This window comes from Elephantulus edwardii, unplaced genomic scaffold (genome assembly GCF_000299155.1).
Source record: "Elephantulus edwardii isolate Elephantulus edwardi_28Jun2011 unplaced genomic scaffold, EleEdw1.0 scaffold00371, whole genome shotgun sequence".
In the NCBI taxonomy this organism is placed as follows: domain Eukaryota; kingdom Metazoa; phylum Chordata; class Mammalia; order Macroscelidea; family Macroscelididae; genus Elephantulus; species Elephantulus edwardii.
In genome coordinates, this window is record NW_006400121.1 from 1,643,618 (window position 1) to 1,665,105 (window position 21,488).

The following is a 21,488-nucleotide window of genomic DNA, read 5'->3' on the forward strand; positions in this document are numbered from 1 at the left end:
AAAACAAACAGATTCATCCTGGAAAGGGTTAAACCGGGTGGCTCCTTGGAGGCAAGGATTCTGAGGCTCTGTCTAACATACTTTGGGCATGTTGTAAGGAGAGGCTGGTCCTTGGAGAAGGAGACCATGCTAGGTAGGGTGGAGGGATGGCGCAAGAGGGGAAGGCCCTCTATGAGGTGGATTGATTCAGTGACTGGGATAATTGGGATGGGAGTGTCAAAGACAGTGCGATTAGCACAGGACAGAGCAGAGTTTAGGGTTGTTGTACATAGGGTTGTTATGAGTCACAAGCGAATCGATGGCACATAACAACAAGAACAACATTATTTTATTATGGTTTGTGGGAAAGTTTACAGAGGAAATTAGTTTTCCAACCATTTATACAAATGCTGACTAAATTCTCACAATGTATTATACCTCTCTTACCACTTCTTTCCCGTGTCTCATCATTTCAATTTATCCTCCTTTCCTGCCTCTTCCTACCTTCTGAATTTTGTTTTCAGGCAAATACTGCTCTTTTGGTCTCTCAGAAGTGTTTTCTTCTCTGTTGTATTATTCATTTCAAGGGGCTATTGGTTCAAAGCTGATTTACGGGTTTGAAGATTATCTAAAAGCCATAGTTTCAAATGGACTAGTAAGTTTGATCTTTTGAAGGATTTTGAGATTTTTTTCTACATTTTTCTTTCACTGTATCTAGGATCTTCCACCTGATATCATTCAGAACAGCTGTATCAGTAGTTGAGCAGTAGTTCTTCTACTCTTATGGTAGTGGGGCCTTTTGGAAACGGTTTCTTTAAATCTTTCTTCTTCATTTTTCTTTGTTCTGGATGGGGAGAGAGCAATAACATCTTAGATAATAGTTCCCAAGTTTGTAAGACCCTAGTCACTTCTCACCATGTGGACTGTGTTATGTCAGCTGATCTAAATGTTCCCTGGGCCAATTTAGGCCTCCAAGACCAGTTAATCATTTATTTGGTTATGACTAAGTTTTCATAACTGTGTTCTCTGCACACTTTTCTAAGTATAAGATTATATTGTCAACACATGTAAATGTACAGGTAGAAACGTCCTGCCAACTATCCATTAATAATTGGAACATGATCTATACAAAATATGAATCTAAGCAAGTTAGAAATTGTCAAAAAGAAATTGAAATTCATGAATGTGGATATCCTAGGCATTAGTGAGCTCTGATGGACTAGTGTTGGCCAAATGATTCATTATGCCCAGAATGCTAAAGGTGTTTTGTTCATAATTAAAAAGAGTATTTTAAGGTCTCACCTGATATGCAATGGGTGTAATAGAATGTTATTCATATATGTATATGGGGAGATGTGCTATGGAGAGAGACCAATTTCTAGAGAAGGACAATATGCAAAGGTAGAGTAGGGGGGCTCAGTAAAAAAAAAATCTCAAAAAAGATAAATCTCAGCTAGATGGCTTGACACATGACTATAAAATGGAACTATGTATAGCAAGGGTTGTGAGAATGGCACAAGACCTCCTATGTCTATGTTTAAACCTTTACTGTTTAACAGCTTAAAATAGTAATGGTCTTATGCAGCATTTGTCCTTATGAGACTAATTGCAGCATAATTCTCTCCAGTCTTTATCAAGTTGTATAGTATTTTTGAAAATCAATGCTTCTGAGTGGTACATAGCAAGTATTCCATTGTGAGAATGTACCACAATTTCTCAATCCATTCAGTTGTGGTTGGACATTTGGGCTGTTTCTACATTCTTGCCATAGTGAATAATGCTGCTATGAACATTGGTGTACATATCTCTGTTTATGTCTCAATTTTAATTCTCTTGGGGTTTATTTCTAGTAGTGAAATTGCTGGGTCATACAGAGTTTCTATGATCAACTTTTTGAGGAAATGCCAAATTGCCTTTCAGACATTACTATAAAAATAGAAGTGAAATGTATTAGTAAAATATGTATGGGGATCTATGGAGGGAAGGGTGGGAGTCGGGAGGTGAGATGGGTAGGGACAAAAATCACAGGGTTACACAATTTGGTAGGTAGTTGTTGCTGTTGTTGTTGTTAAGTGCCGTCGAGTCGCAGGCGACTCATAGTGACCCTGTGAAGGAGAGTCCTTGACGCTTGGGTGCCTTTCCTCCTCTCTCCAAGTTCATAGGGTTTCCGGAGGCAAGCTATTATGGAAATGGACGCCACTCCTTCTTCCACTTGGTAGGTAGAGGGAGGGGATAAAAGGAAATGGGAAAGATCCAGTTCGGACATGAAAAGACCTGGTAATGATTAGCATAGTCCAATGGTGATTAATTTTAAATAACAGAATACATGGGAATGGTTGTATGAAACACAATGTGAATGAAGAATAGTATAAAACACAGCGTATATGAGCTTTGTAGGCAAATCAATATAAAAAAGCCAGGCCCCCCCCGCTCAGATTTAAACAGATCCTTGCTGTTTTAACAACTTAAAGAGATTGTTGACAGATTTGCCCACTGCATCATGACTTTTTTTTAAAATAAAATTTTTATTTTATACTGGTACACTTAACAAAATTCCTATACATTGTTTGTTCACACTGGATCTTTACCCTTTCTTTTACCTACCCCTCCCTCTACCCATCATGTCTTTTGATTTCTTAATTGCTCCTACCATGGTTGTTGATTGTTCATCCAAGCTTTAGCTTACAAACTTTGAGGCTGTTGCTAGGAAAGGCTATTCTTTGGAACGGGACATCATGCTTGAAAAGGTAGAAGATCAACAAAAGAGATAAAGATCCCCAATGAGATGGGTTGACACAATGACTGCAACAATGGGCTCAAATGTGTCAGGGATGAGGAGAATGACACAAGACACAGTTCAGGTCTGTTATTCACAGGATTGCTATAATACTGGACTTGATGGCACCTAGCAATAACAGAAACAGTTCTGTCTCATTAACATTGTAGACTTTAGGATTTATAACACTATTGAGCTATTTCACAGTAATGAGAATTATAGTTTAACTAAATTGACATATATTTTACTGGGCTACAATTCAATCGATGAGACTATTATACACAGGATAGGCAGCAGCTGTTTCATGAGACAAATTCAACTTAGGAAAAAGAGTAATTAAAAATTTAATGTTTTAATTAGCATCTTCTAAATTATTTCCCCTTGGTCTTTATATGTCTCTTGGAACTGGTAATGTAAAGGGAAGAAAACAAATTCATAGCTTTTCTACCTTAGTGTGGATGTGGAAAAACAAAAGAGAACTTTCCGTTTAATTTATTTCCTTCTTATCCACTCTTTCAGTGTTTCAAAAATCCCATATTCTTTATCTGGATGTCTTAGTTCCTCTGGTCATGTGCTTCACTGCTAGTAGTTTGTTTAGTCCTCTGAGAGATCCTCACCTCAATTGTTTTCTCTCATCCTTAAAAACCTACTAGCCTTTGAACTCTTTATACTTTATTCTTCAAAAATATATTTTTGCTCAGTTTCTTCTTTTGAGCAAAACTCTTTGATGATGACTCCAATTAATCACAATTACCCCAATGGTTTCCAGGTTCTATTTCTACAAACTTTCCAGAATACAGAACTTGGGGGGAGAGAGAGAGTGAGCAAGCAAATTGTGAAGCTAGTTTTTTTTTCTTTTAAATTGATTTTAATGAAAGTTTACAGAGACTTTGGATTTCCATTCATTCATTATTGCACTTTTCTCCCTGTCCACCCCTCCCCCAATTTGCTTTTCTTTTTGAAAAGTAAAAACAAAACCAATTCTTTCATTGTTATTCAATCCTTCCCCCCAAGTCCACTATGTTACCTTCATTCTAGACTCTTGTCATCATCATCATCATCATCATCATCATCATCATCATCATCATCATCATATCTAATCATATATCCCTTACAAAGAGTTTCTCCCTCATCTATTTCAATGCAGTATACATTATTTATTCCATCTTTCTCAGTCTCCTCCCAACCCCTATGTCAATCCACTTTTATAACAGTGGCACTATGCCATATTTGTCTTTTTGTGACTGAGTTATTTCACTCAGCATAGTGTCCTCCAGGGTCACCCATTTTTTGTTATATTTCATGAATTCCTTGTTTTACAATGCTGCATAGTATTCCGTTGTGTAAATGTACCAGAGCTTCTCTGTTTGTTGATGAGCACTTGGATTGTTTCCAACTCTTTGCTGTTGTGAACAAAGGGAAGCTAATTTTTACAGGAAGACTAACACTATAGATTTGGGGGATAAAGCTAATAGCATATAATACAACCAATGGGTCATGATAAGAATCACCATAAACAGTAGTTAACAAAACCTAGTGAAAGAAAGTATCTTGCTATCCCACATATTTAATAATATTTTGGATCAAATAATTTTCTGAAAGAAAAGAGTGAAATATGGTGAATATATTTCTTTAGTGTACTTTACTCATTGTTATGTGCCGTCAATTTGTTTGTGACCCATCACCATCCTATGTACAACACTGCTGCTCTGTCCTGAGCTAACCTTGTCTCTTGATACACCTACCCCATTACCCCAGTCAATGAGTCAATCCATCTCATCAAGTGTCTTTCTCTCTTGCACTGTCCCTCCAACCTCCCTGTGTGATGTCATACTCCAAGGATTGGTTCCTCCTTGCAACATGCCCAATTTATGTCAGACAGAGGCTCTGAATCCTTGTCTCCACGGAGCAGCCTGGTTTTATCCTCTCCAGGACCCACCTGTTTGTTCTTTTTCAAAGGGCAGCACAGGAAGACAAAGCGAAGTATCATAATAAAATGTGCAAAGAGCTGGAGTCAGAAAATCAAAAGGGCTGAACTCACTGGGCATTTCTTAAGCTGAAGGAATTGGAGAACAAATTCAGTAATGTATACTGCACTGAAACAGATGGAGAGAACTGGTTAGGAGGAATATATGATTAGGTATTATTGTCATGACAAGAGTCCAGAATAAAAACTACACAGTGGAGTGGACTGGGGAAGGGGTGATTGTATGACAATGAATGGGATTTCTTGTTTGTTTGGTTTTTGTTTGTATTTTTTTTTTTTTTTTACTTTTTAAAGTGAAAAGCGATCTGGGAAAGAGAGGTGAGCAGCGAGGAAAATGTGCAACAATGAATGAATGGAAATCAAAAGTCTCTGTAAACTTTCATTAAAATAATAAAAAAAAAGAGGACAAATTGAAGCCTCAAGTTGCAATACTGACAGATGTTTTTGCCAGAATATTAAATGATCCAGGAAGATTAAAAAGATCTATTAAAAGAAGATGGAAAGAGTATACAGAGTCATTGTACCAAAAGGAATTGGCTGACACAGAATTATTTCATGAAACAACGTATGAGCAAGAGCCTGTGGTGATGAAGGAACAAGTTCAAGCTACACTGAAGCAATTAGCAGGAAACAAGTCCCCAGGATTTGATGGCATACCAATTAACGTATTTCATTAAATAGATAGTACCCTAGAGGTACTTACAAGCTGTGCCAAGGGCACTCAATTGGTAAAATAACTGGAAGATATCCATATCTGTTCCTATTCCAAAGAAAGGTGACCCAACAGAGTGTGGAAATTATTGAATAATATCATATGCAAGCAAGATCCTGCTGAAAATTATACCAAAACAACTGGAATAGCATATCCACATAATCTGCTGGATGTGTAGGCTGGTTTTAGAAAAGGCCTTGATACTAGGTGGAGGAAGAATGTGGCAGTTGCCCTCAGGCCTGATCACTCCTTGAAAAACCTGATAACATCTAAAGCCAGATCATAGACCAGACCAGACAATGGATCCTGGTAAGGCTCTGGGCCTGATCATAGAAACTCAAACCCAAGTTAATGAAAACAGCCTCAAATTCCAAGCAAAATACCATCTTCCCTGTTGTTCTTGATTGTCTTGAGTCTAGCAGAACTCATAGTGACCCTATGAACAAAAGACCTGAAGCCTTTCTATATCATCATTTATCGAAGTTCATAGAATTTCCAGAGGCATGTTGTTTAAGAAGTGGATGCCATTCCTGATTCCAAAACCCCTATAAAAAGAAACTACCCTTGACTGGCCATGTGCCATTTTGACCTTCCCCTCATATGGTCACTTGGCATCCCCTTCAGACCATGTAATAAAGGCCTCCTTTGTTTCTTTGAACCAGCTTCTTTCCTTCACTCTCTTGCCCTCAACTATTTTTCTATCTAACACTAGGGATATTATAACTAATGTTAGATGGAGCTTGGCTAAAAGCAGAGAGTACCAGAGGAATGTCTATTTGTGTTTCATTGACCATGCAAAGGTATTTGACTGTTTGGATTACAACAAACTGTGGCTGACTCTGAGGAGAATCACCCACTTAGAGATGATCATTTCTTAACAACTGTTTGAGTGCTTACTCTATGTACAGCATATAGATGCTATTAATGTATTCTTTGTTTTTTTAATTTATGAAACTTACTTTCTTTTCAAGACTTAGGATTTTAAAGAATCTTTAGAAACATTCTCTTATCTCCAGAACAATTTAATATGGTATAGTCTTCAATAACAAAGCAAATATGAAAAGATACTGCTCATTCAAAAAAAAAACATTTATGAAGCACTTAAAGGCAGGTATAAAATGTTGGATCATTTTTTGTTTAATTAACAAACAAGTGTAAGCTGGTTAGTTGCCTAAATTTAGTCAATAATCACCTGTGGGCTGAAGGTCTCTTGTTTAAGTCAATTAGGACCTTGGGGGCAGGCCTTTGTGTTTAAAAGTAGGTTGGGCCCTTGGGCCTGCTGCTGTTTATTGTGTTTGGGAGAACATTGTTCTAAATGGTATAGCATTTGTCTGTGAGTTTTCTGTACTGAGATAACTTGGGTTTGCTGTGATACTGAGAGCTGTGCCAGTGCTGTGTCAAATGTCATAATGTGGACAGCATTTGGTAGAGCTGTCAGATTAAGACAGCCTTGGAAGAAAGCTTGGCACCTACTTCTTAAACAGTAGGCCTTTGGAAACTCTATGAACATTAGAAAAATGATGATAGTTATAGAACAGGGTTCAGATCTTTTGTTCATGGGTTCATTATGAGTCCTATGTAACTCATTGTCACTTAACAACAACAACAACAACTTTGGGATCTAATCTAACAGCAGACACTATAAGGAGATAAGACATGACTAAATCAACATATGACTTCAGCGATCTACAGTTTAGAGATTCAGGGAGACAGCATAGCATTTATTGAACAATATGCAAGGTCTTCCACAACTGTTCTCTCGATCTTAACAACAATCTTGAAATGTACAGACTCATCTCTTTATTTATTTTTTTAATTTATGATTTTCATTTGTGTCTTCTCTCCACAGCGATCAAATGAGAGTGGGGGGCCCTTGGGTCTGCCACAGTAGCCGCACTTCTTAGTTCTGATTTGGCCTCAGAGCAGCGGGTTGATCTCAGGTAAGTCAGTCACTGGACCTCACAACACAGGCACACATTTGTGTGTGCGTCCAAAAGCCACAGATAAACTACATCTCCTGGGAATACCGGGCAGCAGGAAGAGAGCCATGGATTTCCACTCAGTTCTTTACTATATGCTGTCTATGGTCTTTCTCTCCATGACAGAAAAGGGTTGCGAAAAAGCAGAGAGAAAATCCAAAGTCTCTGTAAACTTTCATTAAAAAACAAACAAACAAAAAGCAGAGAGAAACAAAAGTGCTACAGCAGAAGGATTATGGGGATTTACAGTGATGTGCCTTTATGGAGAAGGAGAGTAATTACGGAAAAAAAACAACAGCACAACAAAACGCTATAGTTAAACATAAATAAAAGACAAAGATAAAGGAGAAATAGCCAGCCTTTTAAATTGGAAATCAAGTTTTCTTTTACTGTCCCTGAGGAGGTAAGGCTAACTGAAAAACAGAAACAGACTGAAGGGGGAAAAAATACTTGATTATAGCAGAACTTCTTTCTCAGGCTCTGCTTGTTTTCCCTTTCTCCAAAGACTGACTTCTGATATGTGCTCCATCTGATAGCAACAGCTGTGAAGATGCAAGGGCGAAATTCCCCGTGCAGCAGTTAACTTTGGTATTTACACAGTTAGGTGGAAATTTCTTTCCTGTGGTCTTTTCTAGGCATGGTTTATGCCTATTGATGTCAATTTCAAGACAAAACTTTCTTTTAGAATTTATCTGATGGTTCATATTGAATTTTAGCATGGAATAGTAATAACAATATAAAATGAGCTTATATTTACATATAAGCAGATACTTTCCTACCTCATTTTTACCTGTCTTTCACATTTTGCTGCCATTACTAATCTGAGAGGATGGTATTTATGCATAAATTCCTGAATTCTTTAATATCTGAGCACAGTTGTTTTCCTGAGTAAATTTTGAATTTGATAATGTCAGAAGACACATTAATGTTTGAAAAAATATACTAACAGTTTCTGGTGAATTGGGGCTGGTTTATCTCTCTCTCTCTCTCCATTTATCTATCTAATACTGTTTTACTTACAAAGTTCATATACGTTGTTTTTCACACTGGATATTTCCCATTTCCTTAACCCATCACTCTCTTCACTCATCAAATTTTGTGAGCCTATCGTTAACCCTCCCAACCCCTACCCATCCTCACCCCTCTGCTCCCACCATCTTCCCCTTGAATCCTCATTACACATTCTACAGTAATGATCTTATACCGTATTTGTCGTCCCTCCACAATTAGGTAGGAAATTACAAAAACCATTTTTCCTGCAATTTGCATAGTATTCCATCGTGTGAATGTACCATAGTTTCACAATCCATTCAACTGCAGTTGGACATTGGGCTGTTTCCATGTTCTTGCAAGGGAGAATAATGCTTCTATCAACACTGGTGTACAAATCTGTGTTTGTGCTTCACTTCTCCTTTACTCAGGATGTATCTAAGCAGTGAAACAGCTGGGTCATATGGAATTTCTATGTTCAGCTTTCTGAGGAAATGCCAAACTGACTTCTAGAGTGGTTGTAACATTGTACAATCCCACCAACAGTGTAAGAGTGTTCCAGTTTCTCCACATCCTCTCCAACATTTATTACTTGCTGTCCTGTTAAACTTTCCCACTGCTACTGGAGTGAAATGGTATCTCATTGTGATTTTGGTTTGCATTTCTCTTATTGCCAATGATTTTGTGCATTCCTTCATGTGTCTGTTGGCCATTCAAATATCTTCCTCTGTGAAAATACTTTCCATATCTTTTGTCCATTTTGTAATTGTGTGATCAGTCTTCTTCTTGTGGAAACCCTGTAGGATTCTGTAAACTGTTGACATGAGAGCTTTGTCTGAAATGGTATTTATTGACAAATGTATCTTTCCCCCCCATCAGTGGGGTTTTCTTTTCACTCTGTTGAAAGTTTTTGATATGCACAAGGATTGAATCTTTAGATGGTCCCTTTCATCAGTTTTATCCCCTGTAGATTGTACATTTCTGGCTATATTTGGAAGTCTCTTTATACCATAGACTAGACCGTCTAAGCTTGATTCTAGTTTGTCTCTGATGAACTGTATGGTTTGGGGCTTTACTCCTAGGTTTCTGACTTTGAGTTGATGTTTGTGTATGGTGTGAGATGTGGATCCTGTTTCAGCTTTCTGCAGGTAGCAGTCCAGTTTTGCCAGCACCATTTGTTGAAGAGATGATCATAGATAGCTGGGTTCATTTCTGTAGTCTTGGTTCTGTTTCATTGGTCTATGTGCCTGTCATTGTACCAGTACCATGCTGTTTTGGTTATTACCACTGTGTAGTAGGTTTTGAGGTCAGGAGTGTTATGCCTCCCACTTCATTTTTGGTTTTCAGAAGTGCTTTGCTTATTTGGGGTGATTTTCCTCTCCAAATAAACTTGAAAATTTCCCTTTCAATCTCCTTGAAAAAGGAATTTGGTATCTGTATTGGGATTGCATTGAACATGTTGATTGCTTTTGGTAGAACTGTCATTTTTACAGTATTGAGTGTGCCTATTCATGAACCAGGAACATTTTTCATTTATTTAGGTCACTTTTTGTGTCTCACAAAAAATGTTCTGTAGTTTCCCTGGTACAGATCTTTTGTGTCTCTAGTTAGGTTCATTCATTCCCAAATTTCTCAATTTATGGTTGGCTATTGTAAACGGTATTGTTTTCTTGGATTCCTTCTCTGAGTTCTCCTTTTTACTGGAGAGGATTTTTGGATATTGATCTTATATTATGCCACTTTACTAAATTGGTCCACTAGCTCTAACAATTTTTTGGTTGAATCCTTGGGGTTTTCTGTGTACACTGTCATATCATCTGGATATAGCAATAGTTTAACCATCTCTTTGCTGATCTGGATGAAGAAGAAACCCTTCTGTAAAGATTATAATTTTTTTGTTGTGACTTTAATTTATTTTTTTAAATTTTATATTGATTTGCATATATATCATTCAGATACATACAGAGCCAAAGAAGAGGAAATAGAATATTTCTACCATTCACTCAAGATGCATTAATAATAATGAGTGACTGGAATGCAAAAGTTGAAACTGAGAAGAATAATCAGTAGTTGGAAAACATGGAATCAGTAACAGAAGTGAAGCTGGAGCTAGAATGATTGAATTTTGCACAATCAACAACTTATCCATTCCAAATACATTTTATAAGGAACAAACGCAGGTTATACACACGATTTTACCTGATGGTATGCATAGGAATCAGATTGATTACATCTGTGGAAAGAACTGCTGGAGAAGCTCAAGATGAGCTGTGAAAAATAGGCCAGGTGCTGATTGTGGAACAGACCACCAATTACTCATATGCAAGTTCAAGTTGAAGCTAAGGAAAATTAGATCAAGTCCATAGGAACCAAAATATGACCTTGAGTCTATCCCATATGAATTTCAGAACCATCTCAGGAACAGGTTTGAGGCCTTGAATACCAATGAGCAAAGGCCAGATGAGTTGTGGGAGGATATCAAGAGTATCATTTAGGAAGAGTATAAAAATTCATTACAAAGACAGAGGAAGAAGAAAAGACCATTATAGATGTCAGAAGAAACTCTGAGTATTGCACTAGAGTGCCAAGAAGCCAAAGCAGAGGGAAGAATTCAGGATATTAAAGAGCTGAACAGAAGATATAAAAAGCCAGCGCAGGAAGACAAAGTAAAATATTACAATGAAATGTGCAAGGAGCTGGAATCAGGAAATCAAAAGGACTGCACTTGCTCAGCATTTCTTAAGCTCAAGGCATTGAAGAACAAATTCAAACCTCAAGTTTCTATACTTAAGGATGCTTTGGGAAGAATATTAAATGATCTAGGAAGTATTAAAAGAAGATGGAAAGAGTATACAAAGTCATTATACTGAAAGGAATTGGCAGACACAGAATAATTTCATGAAACAACATATGAGCAAGAGCCTTTGGTGATGAAGGAAGAAGTTCAAGCTACTTTGAAGGAATTGGCAAAATATAAGACCCAGGAATTGATAGTATACCAATTGTAGTATTTCAGCTAGCAGATGTTGCCTTAGATGTGCTCACCAAGTTGTGTAAAGAAATCTGGAGGAAGACCACTTGGCCAACTGACTGGAAGAGATCTATATTTGTTTCCAGAAGGTGATCCAACAGAGTGTGTAAATTATCAAACAATATCACTAATATCACATGCATACAAAATTCTGCTGAAGATTATCCAAAAAATTGACTGGAACAGTACAGCAACAGAGAACTGTCAGAGTGCAGGCTGGGTTTAGACGGGGTTATGCTACTAGGGATATTGTAGCTAATGTTAAATGGCTCTTGACTGAAAGCAGTGAGTACCAGAGGGAATGTCTGTCTGAATTTCATTGATAATGTAAAGGTGTTTGACTGTGTGGATCATAGCAAACTGTGGTTGACTCTGAGAAGAATGGGAATCCCAGAACACTTGATCATGCTAATGCAAAATCTAAACTTGGGCCAGGAGACAATCATCAGAACAGAGCAAGGGAACACTGCATGGTTCAAAATTGGAAAGGGTGTATGCCAGGGATGTGTCCTATCTCTATACCTTTTCAACCTGTATGCAGAACAGATTATCTGGGAAGTTGGGCTGTATGAGGAGAAGTGTGGCATCAGGATTGGAGGAATATTCATCAATAATCTGTATTATGCAGATGACACAACCCTGCTTGCTGAAACTGAGGAGGACCTGAAGTGCTTTCTGCAGAAGGTCAAGGACTGCAGCCTTCAATATGGATTAAGGCTCAATATCAAGAAAACAAAGATTCTCACCACTGGGCCAAGTGAAAGTATCAGGATGGATGATGAAGAGATTGAGATTGTTACAGCTTTAGTTTGCTTGGCTCCACAGTCAACATTCTTGGTACCAGCAGCCAGGAAATTAAAAGATGTATTGTGATGGGAAAGTCTGTTGTTAGGCACCTCTCCAAAGTACTTAAGAGCAATGGTGTCACTCGGGAGACTAAGGTGCACCTGACACAGGCCATGGTCCTTGCTATGCATCAGAGAGTTGGACAATGACTAGGGAGGATAGAGGCAGAATTGATACCTTTGAGCTGTGGTGTTGGAGAAGAGTATTGAATATACCGTGGACTGCTAAGAAAATGAACAGGGTTAAACCAGGCTGCTCCTTAGAGGCAAGGATTCTGAAGTTTCATCTAACATACTTTGGACATATTGTAAGGAGGGACCAATTTTTGTAGAAGAACATTATGCTTGGAAGGGTGGAGGAACAGTGTAGGAGAGGAGAACCCTCTCTGAGGTGGATTGATTCAGTGACTGGGGTAAGAGAGGTAGTTGTGTCGGAGACAGTGATATTGGCACAGGATAGAGTAGGGTTTTGGGCTGTCGTACATAGGGTCTCTATGACTCAATGGCACATAACAACAACAACAACAACAACATACTGATTTATTTACAAGCTTCGTATACATTGTGGATCCATTTTTCTTCATTCACATTATGTTTCTTACTAATTATATTTTATGAAATCAATCACCATTAAACTATGCCCATCATTACCCAGTTTCTCCAGATCCCTGCTGGATCTTTACCATTTCCTTTCCCCCTTTCCCTCACTAAGTTGTGTGACTTTGTGATTTTCCCCTTGCTCATGCTTTCCTTTCTGCCTCCCTGCATGTTGAGTCCTCATTCATGTTTTTCTAGTTCTTTCTTCAATAACAGTCTTATGCAGTATTTGTCCTTAATAGACTGAATCCACACAGCATAATGCTCTCTTTTCTCTCCCAAGTTATGTGGAAATTTTCAGAATTTTTGCTCTTGAGTGCTTCATAGTATTCCATTCATTGCATGGCAGTACCACAATAAATCAATCCATCTGATTGTGGTTGAACATTTGGGCTGTTTCCATATTCTTGTGATGTTGAATAATGCTGCTCTGAATATTGATGTACATCCTCATTTGTGTCTCAGTTCGAATTTCTTCAGGGTATATTCCTAGCAGTGATATAGCTGGGTCATATGGAATTTCTATGTTTAGCTTCCCTCCCCCAATATTACAGTAATTTATATACAAAGTTTGGATACATTGTTTTTCACAAAAGATCCTTTGCATTTCCTTCACCCCAACCACCCATCGAATTGTGTGACCCTATGATTAACATCCTACCCGCCTCATCTTCACTCCTCTATTTTCACCCTCCCACCTCCACCACCTTGGATCCTCATACTCATTCTACAATAATGGTTTATACAGTATTTGTCCTTGTGGGACTGAGTTAGTTCACTCAGCATACTGCTCTCCAGTCCCTTCCAAGTTAGGTAATAATTTACAAAATCATTGTTCCTGCATGTTGCATTAGTATTCCATTGTATGAATGTACCACAACTTCTCAGTCCATTTGTTTGTGGTTGGTCACCTGGGCTGTTTACATGTTTTTGCAATGGTGAATAATGCTGCTATGTACATTGGTATACAAGTTTCCATGTGTGCCTCAGTTCTTATTCTTTTAGGGTATATCCAAGCAATGGAATACCTGGGTCATATGAAATTTCTATGTTCAGCTTTTTGAGGAAGCACCAAACTGCTTTCCAGAGTGGTTGTACCATTGTACAATCCCACCAACAATGTAAAAGAGTTCCTATATCACCACATCCTCTCCAACATTTATTATTTGCTGTCCTGTTAAGCTTTGCCACTGTTACTGGAGTGAGATTGTGGTTTTGATTTGTGTCTCTCTTATTGCAAGTGATTTGGACCATTTCTTCATATGTCTGTTGGCCATTTGAATATCTTCCTCCGTGAAAATTTTTTTCATGTCTTTTGCCCATTTTGTAAACTTTAAGGAAATGTCAAACTGGCTTCCAGAATAATTGTACCATTTACAATCCCACCAAAAGTGTATGAGAGTTTCTATCTCTCTGCATCCTCTCCAATGTTTATTGCTTGCTATCCAGGTTTTTAATGTTTTTAAAAAATATATAATATAAAAATAAAAATCCTCAAATTTTTCTTATATTGGTTTTCTTATAAAGTTTGTATACATAGTGTTTTTCACTATCCTTCATTCACTATGTTTCAGACAATTATTCCCATTCATTTTGCTCCTGTTAGAGGAGTGAGATGGTATCCCTTTGTGGTTTAAATTTGCTTCTCTTATTTATTGCCAGTGATTTCGAAAATTTCTTCATGTGTATGTTGGCCATCCGAATATCTTCTGTGATAAGAGAATTTTAATGTAACTTTAAAATAAGCTCCAGGTTTGGCTTCTTACCACTGGAGTATTAATTCTTATTACATGTTAAAAAGATGATGAACACCACCAGTGTTTAGATTTTTAGGTAGGGGAAGGCCGTGCATAAGAAACATATTTTTCATGGCAACAGGAAATTTTGGGTTAATTTTCTGGCAAATATTATATTTTAAATTCAGTATGACTCTGGAATTTTATTGAAACTATTTCATGATACAATTGCTAAAAAGCATTTTACACAGCTGGAGAAATTGTATAATATTATCAGTATTGATATAACAAGAACAACACAGAGAGGTTTTGAAATCTGTTCTAAAATGAAAACTCATACACTAGAAGGAAATAAACTCCAAACAATCTGGAGAATTTAATGTGAGCAATCACCCAGTTTTAATTACAGTATTCCAAATGTACAGATATAATAATTATATTACTGTGATGTATGTGTATGCAAGGAATCCATACAATAAATTCAAAGACAAGCAGACTGTTATCGCTAATAGTATCATTTCTCCTTAGAAACAGAATACAATTGTTGTTTTTCTTCTTTTGCATAAACCAGATTAATAACATCATCCTAAACCACAATACAGCATCTAAATATTTTTCTATATTTCTTGTTTAAGTTGCCTTTCCCCCTTGGTTTTAACTGAAGAATCAAAGAAAATTGAACCCATTACGACATTAACAATCCAAGTCCCAAAGTTACTGAGCCCGTTTTGACTCAAAGCCACCCTATAGGACAGAAAAGAAATGCCTCACAGGGTTACCAAGGCTTTCAATTTTGAAAAACTAGAGTAACACAACTTTTTCTATCAGAGCAGCTGATGCCTTGAACTCTTGACCATACGGACCAGGTTAGCACTTTAAGTACTATGTCACCAGAGTACCACTGTTATTAGAGAGATCACATTGGTTCTGACTCATAATGACCCTACGAGTGACCCTATAACTGAATGAAACAACTCCCAAATCCTATGCTGTTTCCCTATTATTCCTGCAGAAACCTTGTCCAGGGTCTGCCTGTTTTTGCTAATCCTGTCACTTTACCAAAAGCATTTGTACAAACAAAAAGATAGATTCGTATTTTTTTATTCTGGAAGTCTATGTTGTATTCAATATTCCCCCCCCCCCACATTACAATTTGAATACATCAGTTCTTCAGTCTTCTTTATTCTTTTACTTTGATTAATTATCTCTAATATTCTCTAGATGGCAGTCAAGTCACAGTATTTCAACTGTTTTTTTTTGAAAGCCACAATAGGAATGCTCCAAGTTTCCACAACATGCTTTTTGTTGTTTGTCATAGTCCTCAAATAATAATGATGAAGGATAGTTATGTTTAGAGGGCTGACAAAACTGAGATACAGTCAGGTGAGTATAGTAAATGCTGTACGTGGTAAAGGTGTATATTGATAGGAGACATAAAAAGGCCTTAGAGAATCAAGTAAAAATTGAAACAAAATTTGGTTCCATCCATCACATTTCTGTGCACTGCTGCATCTTTGAAGATTTCCAACCTACAATCTGAAGCAACTGAGCTCATGTGAAGGAGAATGAGTATCTGAAAGTTTTTGAACATAACTTTGAGGTAAAGGTTATCCAGAAAGTATTCCTATCTCATTTCTATCTCAGGGGCAAAATAGTTATTTTAAAATAAAATATGATTCTAAGGAATGTAAGCAATGTTGCTTTTGGAAAATTCTAGTGAGATGCTATCTGTGGTTCAAGGTCATCAGTTGCTCCTTCTGAAAAGAATGGACAATCTCCTCCAGAGCAATTAACTGCCTCTGAAAACCCACTGGAGGGTCAGCTATGGATTGGTTCTGGTACAATAGAATCCAAATAAATTTAGATAAAATTTATATCTGGGGCTTCTTAATATTAAATGTAGGCCATGTTTTCAGGTTTGTGTTTCCTCAAAAAGTTGAACATAGAAACATTGTATGACATAGCATTTATTCCACTACTAGGAGTATACCCCAAGGAAATTAGAACTGAGACACAAACAGAGCTCCGTACACCAATGTTCACAGCAGCGTTATTCACCATCACAGGAACATGGAAACAGCCCAAATGTCTAACAACAACCAAACGGACTGAGAAAGTGTGGTACGTTCACACAATGTAATTATGTAGCACTCAGGAATACGTGTTTTGAAAAATACTGTGTAACTTGGGAGAGACTGAAGAACATTATGTTGAGGGAACTAACTCAATCTCAAAAGGAAAAATACTGCGTAAGACCATTATTGTAAAAATAGAAGGATAACTAGTAAAATATATATGGAGATCCAAAGGGGAAGGGGTGGAAGCAGATGGGTAAAGATGATCAGCGGTGAAACCACAGGGTTGCATAGTGTTGTGGATGGAGGAAGGAGGTGAAGAAAATGAAAAGGATCCTGTAGGGACCCAAAAAGACAGGGTAATGATGGGCAAAGTCCAGTGGTGATTAATTTTATAAAACATAATGCATGGGATTGATTGTATGAAATAATGTGAATGGAGGATAGTGTGAATCACAATGTGTAAAAACTTTGTAAACAAACCAATATAAAATAAAAAGAAAGGGGGGTGGGGAAAGTAGGCCATGCTTTATAACAAGGCTCTTTAATCTGTCCATTTTAAGCAACTGTAACATTTTGGTGGTGTTGTGTTGTAGAGTCCACTATGACTTAGAGCAACCCTATGAATGATAGCTCTGACCCCTGTCCTATCCTGATTCAATTTCACTTTCTCTAGCACAGTCACTGTGTCAATCAATCTCATTTGGTTTCTTTCTTTCCTGCACGGACCCTCCATCCTTCCAAGTCTGATGTCCTTCAAGGACTGGCCCCTCCTGGCAATATGACCATTGTTAAGTGAGATGGAGTTTTGAAATCTTTGCCTCCAAAGAACAACCTTAGTTTCATCTTCTCCAGAATAGTTTGTTCTCTTGGCAGTCCAAGTTATGTTCACTTAGTTCAAGTTATGTTTAGTCACTGTCCAGCTCTCTGCTGCATAGCAAGCAATTGCAAAGACTATAGCTGGGATTAGGTACACCTTCGTCTCTAGACTGAAATCACTCTTCAGTTTTCTGGAGAGTCCTTGACAGTAACGCAATTTGTCTTTTGATCTCCTGACTTCTGATGCCAAGAGAGTCAATTGTGGAACACAGCAAGCTGAAATTGGGAACAATCTCATTCTTCTCATGATGCTGCTAATTGGTCTACTCATGAGAATCTTTGTTTTCTTTATGTTGAACTGCAATCCATATTATATGACCTTCTGCAGCAAGTGCTTCAGGTTCTCCTCAGTTTTAGCAAACAAGTTTTTGTCTTGTTGTAAATCCTAATTAAATTGAATATACATCACATTTAACATGCAGTTTTCTTAAACTACTAATTATGTTCTAAACCTCATAATGATTGACAGGAATTTAGATAGACATCTATCTATGCCCAGATAAATTCAGAGTCAAATAAAAAAAATCTCACTGCCAATGAGTCATATCCAACTCAACCTATAGTGGGTTTTTACGGGATGTCAGTGATTCCCACTTTCTTCCACAGAGCATCTGATTGGACTCAAACCACCTGCCTTTGAGTTGGATTCTCAATTCCCTATTCGGCTTAAAATATAATACAATAAAAATTTATTTATTATAGACTTGAATGGGCTAGTTGGCTTCAATATATTGCCTCTATATGAAAATATGGGCTACATGTTTTCAATATATTGGCTTTAAATGACCCTGTAAAAGCAGATAATATCTTTATGTATAGATAGATAAAGAAATGAGACTTAAAGAAGTTAATGGCTTTATAAGGGCCATACAGCATGAGCATGATTCAAACTGTCTCCCAAGGCTTATACTCTCCTTCACCCCATGTTATGCTCTACTTTAGAGCTGTACTGCTTTGCACATTTCTTTTCTCCCCAGGAGTCTCACAAGGATTAATTTTACTGTCTTTAAGAATAAAAGAAAAGATTGTGTTGGATTGAATTGTGTCCTCCTAAAAACTCTCATATTACAATACAATACAGAAGTTATGTAATAATTATCTAGAATCTGATATGAGGCACTGGTTGTATAATGGCAAGGAATTGCTTCCAGCATGATGAGACATAGTTAGAATCCACTAGATGCTCCTAGGGAGAAAGATGCATAATCAACTGATGTGCAGTTTACCATCTTTAAAAACCTGCTGGAGGGTTAGCCAGGGGCCAGTTTTGACTTGATGGTACACAACAACAACACACTTTGATAAACCAAATAGTCAGAGGAATAATGGTAGAAAGTAACACTCTAATTCCAGTACAGTCCTAATTTGATGTGAGAGGAACTCTCTTAATAAATTTTATCTCATTAGAAGTAAAAGAGAAGGAAAACATGGGAGAGGTCTGGAATAGGCAGAGGGCAACCTCAGTCCCCTCAAGGAGGAATAATCAGGAATGGGACATGTTCTTTGGATTTGGACTTTTGTTAAAGGAAGCTTTTTGATGTGGAGAAGTTCGAGACACAAGAAGCCTCCAGGGAACACCAGCTCTACAAGATGCTGAGGGAAACAAAGATTTTTCCCTCATAACAAACACTGATACTTCAGCTGGAGCTCGTACACTGAGTCTGAGCTTCTAGTCTTTCAAACTATGAGAGAATAAATTTATATTTGTTAAAGTTATCCCTTTGTGGTATTTCTGGTATAGTAATATTAGATAATTAGAAATTGGGAAGGGTGTACGCCAGGGATGTGTCCTGTCTCCATACCTTTTTAACCTGTATGCAGAACAGATTATCCGGGAGGCTGGGCTCTATGAGGAGAAGTGTGGCGTCAGGATTGGTGGAAGATCTATTAACAATCTGCCTTATGCAGATGACACAACTCTGCTAGCTGAAACTGAGGAGGACCTCATGCACTTGCTGCAGAGGGTCAAGGACTGCAGCCTTCAGTATGGACTGAGGCTCAACGTCAAGAAGACAAAGATTCTCACCACTGGACCAATTGGTAGCATCAGGATGGATGGCAAAGAAATTGTTCACAGCTTCAGTTTGCTCAGCTCCACGGTCAACACTCTTGGCACCAGCAACCAGGAAATAAAAAAACATATTGCTATGGGGAAGTCTGCGGTTAGGGACCTCTCTAAAGTACTCAAGAGCAATGGTGTCTCTCTGGAGGCTAAGGTGCGCCTGATACAGGCCATGGTCTTTGCTATGCATCAGAGAGTTGGACAATGACTAGGGAGGATAGAAGGAGAATTGATTCCTTTGAGCTGTGGTGCTGGAGAAGAGTATTGAATGTACCATGGACTGCCAAGAAAACAAACAGATTCATCCCGGAGAGGGTTAAACCAAGCTACTCCTTGGAGGCAAGGATTCTGGGGCTTCCTCTGACATACTTGGGGAATGTTGTAAGGAGGGACAGGTCCTTGGAGAGGGACATCATGATTGGTAGGGTGGAGGGACAGTGCAAGAGGGGAAGACCCTCTATGAGGTGGATTGATTCAGTGACTGGGGAATCGGGATGGGTGTGTCAGAGGTAGTGAGATTGGCACAGGATAGAGCAGGGTTTACGGCTGTTGTACATAGGGTCACTATGAGTCGCAAATGACTCGATGGCTCATAACAACAACAAACAACAATATTAGATAACTGAGACAAAAACTTTTCTCAGTTAATTTGTATTTAAGACCCTGGAGAATTTAATATCTAGGCTAAGTTACTTAATCTGATGACACACCATTACAGAATAATAATGGACATGCTTTAGTATCACAAATATTTCCAAGCTTGTTTTAATCGGGACGCTCCACCAAACACTGTCCACCATGGGTAACCATTATCACACTTGGCACATCAGTGTCACGTCACAGTGTTTAGCATCACAGCAACCATGAGTTACCTCTGTACAGCAATGCACAGACCAGCGCTATACTACTTAGAAGAATGTTTGACAAAAACCCCCAAATTATTTTAGAAGTCGAACTCAGTGAAGAATGTGTCATCTAGATTGGAAAAAGACTCATCAATAACCTGCGTTATGCAGATGACAAAACCTTGCTTTCTGGAAGTGACGAGGACTTGAAACATTAGTTGAAAAAGATCAAAGAATGCAGCCTTCAATATGGAGTTGATATCAATATCAAGAAGACAAAAACTCTTACCATTAGACCAATAGGCAACATCATGATAGATAGAGACTAGGTTGAAACTTTCAGCAACTTCATCTTATTTAGATCCACAAACAACACCGTTGGTACCAGCAGTCAGGAAATTAGGAGGTATATTGCACTGGCAAAGTCTGCAGTTAGGAAGCTTTCCAAATTGTTGAGGAGTAATGATGTCACTTCAAGGACCAAGGTGCATCTGATTTAGGCTATGGTCTTTCTATGCTTCTGAGACCTGTACAATGAATAAGGATAACAGAAGAAGAATTAATGCCTTTGAGCTGTGGTGTTGAATAAAAGCACTGAACATCCACTGGACTGCCAAAAGAACTAACAAATCTGTCTTGAAAAGGGTGCAGCCAGAGTGCTCTTTGGAGGTAAATATGATAAATCTTTGCCTCACATACTTTGTTGCTAGGAGGGGCTATTTCTTGGTGAGGGACTTGATTCTCAGAAAGGCAGAGGGTCAACAAAGGAGTGGAAGACTGTCAACCGAGTAGATTGACATGGGGACTGCTGCAGTGGCCTTTAGTGTGTCAGGAAGTGTGAAGATGGCACAGGATAGGACAGTTCAGATCTCCTGTTCATAGGGTTGCTATGAGTCATGCTTGTCTTAAAAACACTTAACAACAACAACAGCAACAATGTACCTATGTTGTTTTTGTGTTGTTATGTGCTGTCGAGTCACTTGTGACTCATAGTG

General features: G+C 38.0%; 1 pseudogene; it reads left to right on the forward strand.

The window, feature by feature from the left end:
• The window catches only part of LOC102846105, a 125,396-nt pseudogene that overhangs the window by 56,827 nt on the left and 47,081 nt on the right, over positions 1-21,488 (forward strand).